Consider the following 12,634-nt stretch of genomic DNA (forward strand, 5'->3'; position numbering starts at 1 on the left):
TTCAACACGATACAATGAAGAAATCAGCAAAAAACACTAAGGAATGTGTTGAATCCTAAATGTAAGATCACACGTTTTCCCATGTTTTTATCGCATCATGATCATGGCTCGAGAGTCCGATCCCTCGTTCAAAAAGGATATCAAAACGATCATCTTCTCGAGTCGATAAAGAAAAGAATAATATTTTGACTGAATGAAGACCCCGAAAGAATCCCAAAAGACAATGAAGATTGCATGGCCATTATAAGGACTGATTTGGAATTTCATAGATTGTTGGTGCAAGGGCAAAATCGTTATTTTGTCCTTATTTTCTTAATTTTCTTTAATTCATTTACTTGTTAATTTTCATCAATTAGATTAGAAATTGATCATCCACCCATATTTGGGCCCCACTTCTATGTAAGGACTTACTCTCTACATGTAAAAGACCCTTCTTTCATGAATTAAAAAATTCCTCTCTTGCTTGAGTTTTTGGGTCACGGCTTGGAGAGAGAGAGAGAGGAGACAGAAATTTTGGATGGTACCTTTAGGCCTCAAAGGTAACTTTCTCTCTCCTCTCTCCTTCTCTCTCCTCTTTCTTTTTTTTTCTCCCTCTTTTTTCTCTCTCTTCTTTCTTTTTCTTCTCTCTCTCTTCTTTCTCTTTCTTTTTCTTTTCTCTCCTCTCTCTTCTTTCCTTTCTTCTTTCTCTTCTTTCCTTTTTCTTTCTTCTTCTTTCCTTTCTCTCTCTTCTTTCCTTTCTCTCTCTTTCTCTTTCATTTCTCTCTCTTCTTCTTTCCTTTCTCTCTCCTCTTCTTTCTTTTCCCTCTCTTTTCTCTATCTCACATGGCATTGAACACTGCCGAGCATGACCTTCTCTATCTTCTCTCCTCTCTCTTTTTTTTTCTCACAAGGCAGTGAACATTATCGAGCACGACTCTCTCTCTTCTCTCTTCTCTCTTCTCTCTTCTCTCTTCTCTCTTCTCTCTTCTCTCTTCTCTCTTCTTTCTTCTCTCTTCTCTCTGCCTTGCACAACAGTGAACATTGTCGAGCGTGACTCTCTCTCTCTTCTCTCTTTTTTCTTTTTCGCATGGCAGTAAACACTGACGAGAGTGATTCTCTCTCTCTCTTCTCTCTTCTTTTTGTCTCACATGACAGTAAACACTGCTGAGCATGACTCTCTCTATCTTCTCTCTTTTTTCTATCTCACAAGGCAGTGAACACTGCCGAGCGTGACTCTCTCTCTTCTCTCTTCTCTATGTCTCGCACGGCAGTGAACATTGCTGAGCGTGACTCTCTCTCTCTTCTCTCTTCTCTCTTTTCTCTTCTCTCTGTCTCGCATGGCAGTGAACGCTGCCGAGCACGAATTTCTCTCTTCTCTCTGTCTCGCACGATAGTAAACACTGCCGAACGCCACTCTCTCTCTTTCTCTCTTCTTTCTGTCTTATGTGGCAGCACACACTGTCGGGTGTTACACTTCTTCCTTTCTCTTTCTCTTTCTCTGTCTCACGACAGTGCATACTGTCGAGCACGATCTCTTTCTCCTATCTCTTTTCTCTCTCCATTTCTTATTTGACCAAAGGGCAGGTTGAGTCTTGTGCCGTCATGCTCTTGTCACTGAGCAGCCTAGCCATTGCATCGATCTTGTTACCGTGCCCATCTAACTGTTGTGTCAAACTAGTCGTTGTGCCAGACTAGCCACCATGCCAATCTTGTCGTCAAGCAGCCTAGCCATTGTGCTGGTCTAGTTACCGTGCCCTTTTACCTACCGCACGAGTCTTGCAATTGTCTTAATCTAGCCACTCAGTCAAAACTTCTTCTCTCTCTTTCACCTTGCCTCATCTCTTTTCTCCTTCCTCTCTCTGAAGCAAACACTTCTTTTTCTCCACCCTTGAAGGATCTGGGTGAAAAACAAACAGCATTTGTTACTATTTTCCCTCTTCTAAAAACAAATGCATTTTAACTCTAAAGTACTGAGTGAAAGACAAACCAGCCTTCGTCTCTCTTTTCTCTTTAAAATATACATTTTAAAATATATATTTTCTCTGGAGGACTAGTTGAAATACATACTAGCCATCATTCTTTTTTTCTTTTCTTTTACGTTTTCCAAAATATACTTTACTCTTAAAGTAATGGGTGAAAAGCAGATCAGCCTTCAATTTCTTCTTTCTTTATTTCTTTGAAGTACTGGGTGAAAAGATGACCAGCCTTCAATTTCTTCTTTCTTTATTTCTTTGGAGTACTGAGTGAAAATCAGACCAGCCTCTAATTTCTTCTTTCATGATTTCTTTGGAGTACTGGGTGAAAAGCAGATCAGCCTTCAAATCCTTCTTTCTTTCTTTTCTTACACCTTTCTTCTCTTACGCCTTCTCTTTCACTCTCTTTATCCCACCATTTTCTTTCTTTCTTTATTGTAAGATATGTACTAAGAGTCCCTCGTCAAGGAAATGCCATAAGGTTGTCAAATTGACAGGGACTCCATCATGTAGTTCTTTCATTTTCCTTTGAGTACACATGCACATGTGCGCTCACCCTATGACAAGGTGGGGTCCTCAGACCCACTTGCTCTTCAGAGAGAGGAAGAAGAAAAGGAATGAGAAAGAGGGTGAACGTTGGCTTGACTCTCGCTAAAGCTTTCAAAAGGGAGAAGAGATGAGAATGAAATAAGAGAGAAAGGAGAAGAAAGAAGAGAGAAGGAAGGGAGAAAAAGAAGGTGGAGAGAGAAGAAAAGTAATGAGAAAAAGAGGGTGAAGGTTAGCTTGGCTCTTACTAAAACTTCCAAAAGGGAGGAGATGAAAAGATGGAGAGAAACAGAGAAGAGAAGAGACGTGAGATGAGAAGAGAAGGGGAAGAGAAGAGAAAGATAATAGAGAAGAAAAGAGGGGAAAGAGAGAAGAAGAGAAAAGGGAGAAAAGAGAAGAAAGAAAAGAGAAGAGAAAGAGAAGAGAAGAGAAAGACAAAAGAGGGAGAATAGGAGAAAGAAAGGAAGAGAGAGAAAAGAAAAATAGGCACGACAGGTTGACTGTTGTGCCAAGGTGGAGAGAGAAGAGGGAGGAGAGAGAGAGATTTCTTGTACGGCAGGTTGATGCTACCATGCTAAACAGAGAAAAAAAGAAGGGGGAGGAGAGAGAAGAGATGTCGTGCACGGTGGGGTGACCCTGTCGTGCCAGACTTAGAAGAGAGAGAAGAGGGATGAGTGAAAAGAGGGAGAAGAGATGTCGTGCACTATGGGGTGACCCTCCCGTGCCAGACAGAGAAGAGAGAGAAGAGGGATGAGTGAAAAGAGGGAGAAGAGATGTCATGCACGGCAAGTTGACCTTATCGTGCCAGACATAAGAGAGAAAAGGGAGAAAAGAGAAAAGCATAGACGACGGCTTGTGTTACCATCCAAGAGAGTGAAGAGAGAAAAAGAAAGAGAAGAGAGAGACATGGACGACGGCTTATGCTGCCGTCAAGGAGAGTGAAGAGAGAGAAAAAGAATGAAGAGAGAGAGAGACATTGACGGCAGCTTGTGCTGCCGTCCAGAAGAGTGAAGAGAGAGAGAAAGAAGAAGAGAGAAGAAGAGAGAAAAAGAGAGAAGAAAGGAGAGAAAGAAGTGATGAGAGAGAAAAAGAGAGGAGAGAGAATGGAGAGAGGTGAGAGAAAGAAGAGAGGAGAGAGAAAGTTTCCTTGATGGCTCAAGGGTACCCACTTAAAATCTTCTCTATCCTCTCTCTCTCTCTCTCTCTCTCTCTCTCCAAGGAAGAAAATCATGACCTAAAAGCTAAGAAAAAGCCCACATTTTTAATTCATCAAGAGGTCTTTTACAAGAGCACATCACGTGCTTATATAGAAATTGAACTCAAACATGGGTGGATGCCTAATTCTTAACCTAATCGTTAAAAAATAGTATTTTAATGAATTAATTAAAAATAAAAAAATAGGGACAAAATGAAGATTTTTCCCCTCCCCAACAATTCCTGAAATTTCAATTCAGTTCCTGTCATGGACATACAACCCTTGCAATCTTTCAGGGTCTATTAGGGGTTTCTCTGATCTCTATCAGGCTAAAAGATTATTGCTTTCTTGATTAGCTCGAGGAGACAGTCATTTTGATACCCATTTCGAGCAATTGATCAAGTTTTTGCGCACGATCACGAGGTGTAAAAATTAAGAGAAACATGCGATATTTGATTCAAGATCACGCCTGTTTCTCTCTTTTTTTCTTGGATTTCTTCACTGTATTTTGACGAGCATATCATCATGAACGTTTGGCAACGAACGTGACTCGATTTGTTGCCCGAACGACCATTTTCCAAATTAGGTCTTTTAGCCAGAATTTGGTTTTCGATGGCCGAAAATTGCAGTGAATTCGTTGCCTTTTTAAGGTGAAATCCGATCATCCATCAACGTAATGCTTAGCTCGGATGAAGCCTCCGACGTTGTGGTCGTAATGGATCTTGTTTGAGGTCGATCTGATATGTAAGCATCATGATGTTACCGTTTGATCGAAGATACCTCTTGCTGTAAAATTCTGTAGCTATGCTTCCGATCACGATCTTCTCTCTAGTTTTTCTCCTGACTAAGGCCATGACATTGATTCTGCCATATATCAAAACGTTCGGGCCGACGAGATGAACGTGCTCCCAAAATTTGGGCTTGATCCAATGTGGGATGAGAGAAATATGACCTTCCAAGTCTTAGCCCAAAATCACGAAACTCAATTTCCATTAATGGAAACTGCTTCAATGACGGTGCACCTCAATAGTGTGTGACCTACTCGTTTTGGGTAATTTAGCCCTAACTTGGTGTAGAAACATCCAATCGAGCTGAAACTTGGTATCTGATTTTGAACGTTCCAGATCCAATGGCGGTAGTCCCATAGTCGTTTGATACTCTAATATTAGGTCTATAGTTATAAGGTCCGTTTTCAATGCGTTAGAGGCTAATTTTTCAAAACTGTTTCTACATCTGTACTGCATTAAACTTGTCGGATCGAGACGAAACTTGGCAGGTGTTCTTAGGAGGCCCTTAGGCACGATCTTGTACCTTCTTGAGCCATTTTAAGACTGTTGAAAATTTGACTTCTGGATCAAGGCCTATTGTCATACGGCTTCCGTAGTCCACAAGTATTTTGGTACTTGTGCACCAGGTCACGAGTTTCTCTCTCCTTATTCACATCGAAGATACAAGTGATACAACATCCTCCATGATTGAGTACTGGTTCAGTGAAGTCGTACCGCGATAGTGTAAAACCTTCCCATTTTGAGGCAATTTGGGCATAGGACCCTTTTGGGTGGTCCGATTGAGCCCAAATTTGGTCCTCAAGGGGTTTCTAATGTTCTGAATGCAATAGAAATTGTCTGGTATTATACTAGAGCCACTAGCATAGGGGTAAAGTTTCAAAGTATTTTCTTACCATGATGATGCTCTTCCCAGGTCATCCAGGACCAAGTTGTCACTGACTCTCTCCTTCTATATGCGAGGAATATGAGTACGTCAAAAATGATATAAATAATGATGACTTATCACTAATTTACCAAAATTCCCCTAGGAATGCAAAAAATCTTGTTGTTTTATTATCGTATTACCCAATTGCCCTTGGCATTATATGAAACAAAAGGAAAAAATTTTGATTTTTTAAATTGAGTTCATTTTGCATCAAAAATGCAAGAGATAGGAATGTAAACCGTCAGCATACGAAATGATATGCATATCCGGAAGATGCAAAAATGATGCAAAATGCGAGATTACACAGCACAAGGCACAAATTCAAACTTAAAAGCTTCATTGACGGCAAAAGGTGGGACTTAGCCCTTAGATTAAAAAAATAAATAAATAAATAAAGCAAGAAGAACGAGAACCTCCGCTTGTACATGCCTTGGGGCATCACTCCCCAAAGCGAATCATCCTGCTACTCTTAGACAGCTTCTGCCTCTCTGTGGTCAGAAGCTCCTTCACTCGTTTGACCTCTCCCCAATAGAAGTCGGACATATTTTGATGATCCTCAACCTCATAATGGAGACGAGCTACCATTGCCCTCAGGCTTGCTATCCCCCTAGACTTTGGGTCCAGCATAAGCTCGGCTTCGAGGATCTCCTCCGTAGACAAGGGGATAATCTCATCAGTAATGGCCTCCTTTGACGAAGAGACCAAGCCCTCAACATCAAAGGTTGTTATGCACTTATTCTCGGTCTCAGACATGCTAGCAGTCGTAGGGGAGTTAGTATGACGTTCTTCCTCACCTTCACTGCCACGGATAGCGACAGTAAGTTCACGATTGAGAGAGATGGAGCCTGGGAAGAACAGGGAAAGACATGTTTAAAAGAAAGTGAAGAGTCAGAAATTGCTAAGAAGATGGACTTACAAACCAAGGTAATTGACGAATTTAAAAAATCCCATGAAGAAGTCGAGGGGTCTTTTCCTCGTAAATGATGACAGTTGTATAGGGAAATGACGGATGAGATGGTTATCCATTCCCACGTTTAATTAAGACTGCTGGAAAAAAGTGTGCATGCACCGCCTTAATGAAGAGGGTGTAAGTCGTACGATGTTAATGAGCCCACCCGAGATTGGCCGATTGCTACACACCTTTCGAGGTTCTCTCATGAGTGAAGCATATGAGGTCAACGTCTGTCTCAAGCTACCTAGAGATGGCTTAATCCATATCAGCTTCATTGGCAGTCTCAAGCTTCCCAGAGATTGCTTAACCCATCTCAGTGTCAATAACAGTCTCACGCTGCCCAGAGATGACTTAACCTATCTCAGTCTCAACAGCAGTCTCAAGCTACCCGAAGATGGCTTAACCCATCTCATTCAACAAAAAATAATAGCTTAACCCATCGTCAGCATCATTGTTTGGCAGTTAAATCCTTAAAAGCTTTACGGATCATACGGCATATCAGTTACCATCAAAGGGGAATTGTTTCTTCAGAACAAGGAATTCTCTCATAAAACTAACATTGTTGAACACTTGGCTCCTTGCTTTATCACCCTTAAAAGGTGTAGCACGGATTGAGTTGAACAACATAAGTGGTTGTCGTCTACTGACAATGCCAATAAATCCCTGATTCTGCTCCCACGAGATCATGAGGTTCAAAGGTTTGAGATTCAAAAGACAAGCATCAGCGATTGTATCTACGAGAACAACCCAGCAGTGAGATCAACAACGTGAAAAGATAAACACAAGAGGTCAACAATATTACACAGATAAGGATTACGCCCTGCAAGATCTGAGATTCAAATGAGAGGATAAACTCAAGATTAAGATGGAGGATGAAGATTTGAAGATGCAAAATACGTGGTTATCCCTTGAACAACCATAATTTAGCAATATAAAAAGGGAATTTCTCAAATTAAGAGGGGTCGCATATCGATACAGTCTAGTAAAGATAAATTGTTCTTCAGAGGTTTCACCTCGATAAGAACCAAGAGTAGAAAAAAGAGTGATCTTCAAGACACAAAGAGAAATATACAATTGTTTCTTGCCACTCCTTTGAGACCCATTCTCTTAGGAAGACCAGACTCGAACGATAACACATCCCTACATATATCTACAGGTATATGGGCTGATATGCCCTCGGTGTCATCTTTTCCCTTTAACATGTCTGTATTTCTTCTTTAAAAACGAATGTATAAGTTTCAAAACCAGAATTAAAAGTTTTCGGCTTATTTTCTTTTTTTAAGTCAATGTAAATTTTAACATAGGATTAAACCTCTAGAATTTCTCAGTGCTCAGAATAAATAGAAAGCCTATGTTTCTGATATAAAGTGCATGGGTGAATTTACCCTCGAATGTGATGTCCTCTAGTTTTCTATTTGGACTCTAATGTTTGTCTAAACATTCTATATCTTAACACATTCACATTTCGGAGCAACCACACCCTCTCTGTCTTTCTTCACTTATGCTCTCTTTCTCTCTCTCTCTCTCTCTCTCTCTCTCTCTCTTCCCTTATAGTTTTATTTACTTTCTAAGTTGGATTTAATGCACATGTTAATAATCCTATAAATATGGGACCAATGAGATCCTTATTTATTTTGTTGTTATGGTAAATATCGGAGCAATGAGATCCTTATCTAATTTGTAGATATGGTAAGTCTCTCTCTCGCTCTCTCTCTCTCTCTCTCTTCCCTTACGGTTTTATTTACTTTCTAAGTTGGATTTAATGCACATGTTAATAATCCTATAAATATGGGACCAATGAGATCCTTATTTATTTTGTTGTTATGGTAAATATCGGAGCAATGAGATCCTTATCTATTTAGTAGATATGGTACGTCTTTCTCTCTCTCTCTCTCTCTCTCTTCCCTTAAAGGTGGGCATGTCTCCTATAACTTCTATAGAATTAGGGTCTCTTTTTATTTTCACGACACGTGTCTACCTTTTAACTCTGGCTTAGTAATGTAGTATAGATATGCTTTGTATGGTAAAAGACATATATACTATGTCTTAACTACAGTTAAAGTTTGGGCCAAACCCAAACTTCGGCCCAAACCCAAACTTCGGCCACACCAATGCCGTTTGGATCCTAGGATATTCAAAACCATGTTTTGTATACCTAGGGTATCTTGTATTAAATATGCTTGGCAACTTTTTTGGATACATAATCATGTTTTTAGTACCAAGAAAGAAGGCCAAAACATGGGTACACAAAATCAAGAAAAATTTTGGGTTATCCAAAACATGGTTTTGTGTAAGCATGAAAGAGGGAATATAATAAAACACAACTAATGATAATAATATTTTCATACATTCATAGTTGCTCACTTTATCACATACAATTAATTCTACCAAAACATCCCACGAATTAGAGAGAGAAATAACCTCACATTTTAGGTTTGGGAGAGAAAATACTTTAAAATTTTAGAAACACAAACTATATCAAACTTTAGAGGGAGAAACTGTAAAAAACTTTTAGCAAAAGAAACAATTTCAAATTTTTGAAAGAGAAAATACCATAATTTTTAGAGAGAAACAATATCAAATTTTAAAGAGAGAAATTACTTGAAAAATTTAGAGAGATAAATTTTCTCAAAAATTTTAGAGAGAATTTTTCTCAAAATTTTTAGAGAGAAATTATATCAATTTTTGAATTTTAGAAAGATAAAGTATCTTAAAATTTTGGAGAGAGAAACTATATCAAATTTTAGAAAAAGAAAATACCTGAATTTTTTCGAGAGATAAATTATTTCAAGAATTTTAAAAAGAGAAACTATCTCAAATTTCTAGTTTTAGAGAGAAAAAGCATCTTAAAATTTTAGAGAGAAACTATATCGAATTTGAGATAGGGAAATTACCTGAAAATTTTTAAAGAGAAACTATCTCAAAATTTTTAGAGAGAGAAAGTATCTCAAATTTTAAGTTTTAGATAGAGAATTTATCTTAAAATTTTAGAGAGAGAAACTATATCAAATTTTAGAGAGAGAAACTACCCAAATTGTTTTAGAGAGACAAACTGTCTCAAAAGTTTAGAAAGAGAAACTATCTCAAATTTCATGTTTTAGAGACAACATATCTTAAAATTTTAAAGAGATAAATTATATCAAATTTTAGAGAGAAATTTCCTGAAAAGTTTTAGAGAGAGAAACTATCTCAATTTTCAAGTTTTAGAAAGAAGACATCTTAAAATTTTAGAGTGAAACTATATCAAGTTTTAGAGAGAGAAACAACTTAAAATTTTTTAGAAAAAGAAACTATCTCAAAATGTTTAAAGAAAGAAAGTAAATTTAAATTTTAGAGAGAGAAACTATATCAAATTCGAGAGAGAGAAATTATCTAAAAATTTTAGAAAAAAAACTATGTCAATATTTTTAGAGAGAGAGTATCTTAAAATTTAGAGAGAGAAGCTACCTGATTTTTTACAGAAAGGAATTATCTAAAATTTTAAGCTTTAGAGAGATAGTGTATCTTAAAATTTTAGAGAGGGAAACTATATCAAATTTTAGAAAGAGAAATTACTTTAAAAAATTTAGAGAGAAACTATCTCAAATTTTTTAGTGATAGAAATTATCAAAATTTAATATTTTAAAGAGAGAAACTATCTCAAAACTCCAAGTTTAATGTGTTCTCTCTATGTGTGCCATAGCAAACCAGGTTATACAAAAAAGATGATCCAAATATAAGATTTGCATAACCTTGGATACCATTCAAAGCCATCCAAACTAGTCCTACTTGAGTAACCAGGTTTTAACATAACCAATTGACATAACAAGTTTTTAATTCAAAACCTAGGTCTGTGAACACATGGAACTAAACAAGCGCCCTTAATGTTGATGTGAATGACTTCTGTTTATGACATTTGAGATTAAGACATATGAAATAAAGATACAATGCAAAAATTACTAAATAGAGGCTCACTCTTAACTTATGATAAAATAATTTTTAAAGTTTGTAAACCCTGTATGTCGGTAAATCAAATGCATTAAAAATATTTAAAAATTACACAATTGAGATAAAAACCCAGCTAGGTATACGCATCAAGTTTCTTAGAATAGGTAAGGGCGATGGATATTGTGTTGAGAGTCGTCACTAACTCTCACACATGGTAGAGAGATCGGGCCTAGAGGAGATGTGAAAGTCAATAGGGCTGGCAATGGGCTGGGTGGCTTGGCGCTGAAAAAGTAGGGCCTAGGCCACAATATGTGGCCCGAGGCCTAGGCCAAGGCCTCGCCATGGTTCTGGCTGAGCCAGGCATTGGACCAAGGTCAGGTCAGCGCGGCCATATAGCTTCATTTATTTTTTTCAATTGTTTTAGTTATTAGGCCTGGCCCAGTCCAGGCCTACCTAGACCAAAGTAGGGCCTCCCTTTGGCCCATTCCGTGCTAGGGCCAGCCTTATAGCGACCTCGGCCATGACTGGGGTAAGGAAAACCTAGCCTGTTGCCAAGATTAGCCGCACATAATCTGACAACTTAGTCTATAAGGGACTATCTGGCAAATAACGCAATTGTCAAGGGCCTTTATTTTGAGTACAAAGATGAACTTGGCTGGCACAGTGTCTTTACTAGGTCAAAGATTTCGATAGATAGGTAGTGATACTGTGTTTAGGAAACTCATCACGTCCTTATCAAGTCTTTTTTTTTTTTTTAAAGAAAAAATATCCTTTTATTCTCTTTTTTTGGGTTTCATATCTCAATAGATCTAAAGTTTCAAAATGTATCTTGAGACATAAAAATCTTAAGTGTCATATCTTCTAACCCCCTAACCTACTCTAAATCATTTTTTTTAGCCCAAATAAATATGAGAAAGACATATTTATTCTAAATCCATCATCTCTCTTTACGTGATATTCCCTTAAATTTTTCTCTTTTTATCTCTTTCATGTGATTCTCTCGAAATCCCTTGCCTCACTCTCTCTCTCTACCCATGTTTCCCCAAACCCCTCTTTCACCTCAATCCCTCTTTATCTCTCCGTGTGTTTCCCAACCCCTCTCTCTCTCCCCCGTGTTTTTGTCTAGATTGCCTTTCTTTGAAATCAGGGATTTTTCTCATGGATTTACTTCACATGACATTTTCCAGTTATGTTATAAAAACAGTTGAAAGTAATCGATTTCTTATGGCCAAAACTTGCTTAGTATTCTTAAATTGACATGTTCTGAGCCCCCATTGGCCATGGGCAATAACCAGGTCTAATCAGCCTCAGATTTTTAAAAATTTGAAGCGTTCTCCCTCTTTACCATCAACTTTGGTCATGTTGACCTTCATAACCTCTATTTGCTTTCACCACAGTTAAGCCTGACCTTGGGTACAGCCAATCATGCAGGAGTGGCTTTTATGCTAATCTCCCCCAATGCAGCATGGCAGGGAGTATTCACCTAGACGTGATGTAGTTTCACCTAATAATCTTCCCTAAGATTGGGTAGGTAGGGACCATACATGGTCAAAAACCACAATTTGAATCCATTGGAGGGACAAGAGAACAAAATAGACACTAAGAAAGACCAAGATTATGAAAGACCCTGGACAAGACAGTTGGGTCCTATAAATAACTTGAAGGCAGCCTGTGTAGGAAACCACTTCTATTCCAAAATAAGATCTTCACTTCCCATAGATTTCTATGGGCTCCTGAGCACCTAACATACGTAGTTGGGTTACTGGGACCGGGGTCCATCAGAAGGGTGGCTCTATCGTAGTTAAGTTCGAAGCCCAGTTTCTAATCTCTCTTGATCCCTTGGCCTTGTCTATCAACTGATGACGCACACTCTTTTAAGGTTGCAGCGATGTCCTCAAAAGGTCTGACATAGATTTTAAGCCCACCACCGAGATATTGAGTAATGGGGAGAGAGAGGTGTTGTAAACCTGAAGAGAGAGAGGGGGGTTTGGAAAACACTCGGGAAAGAGAGGGGAGGGGAATATGGAGAGAGTGAAAATGAGGGTTTGGGGAAAGTCCTGGAGAAAGGGAGAAAGAGAGAAATTTAAAAGAATGTCATATAAAGAGAGAGAAAGGATGGGGTTTAAAAAGGACATATCTTTCTCATATTTGTTTGGGCTAAAAAATAAGTTTAAAAGCGATAAAGTTAGTTTAAAGGGTTAGTTAGAAGATATAAGACGTAAGATTTATATGTCCGAAAATACTTTTGAAACTTTGGGTCTATTGAGATATGAAACTTAAAATAAGGAGTATGGAGATAATTTCCGGATTTATACATTTCAAGATTTGTTTTGAAATTTTGGGTTTATT

Source organism: Amborella trichopoda, chromosome 3 (genome assembly GCF_054954075.1).
Source record: "Amborella trichopoda isolate Santa Cruz 75 chromosome 3, AtrichopodaSantaCruz75HAP2 v2.0, whole genome shotgun sequence".
NCBI classification, from domain to species: Eukaryota; Viridiplantae; Streptophyta; class Magnoliopsida; order Amborellales; family Amborellaceae; genus Amborella; species Amborella trichopoda.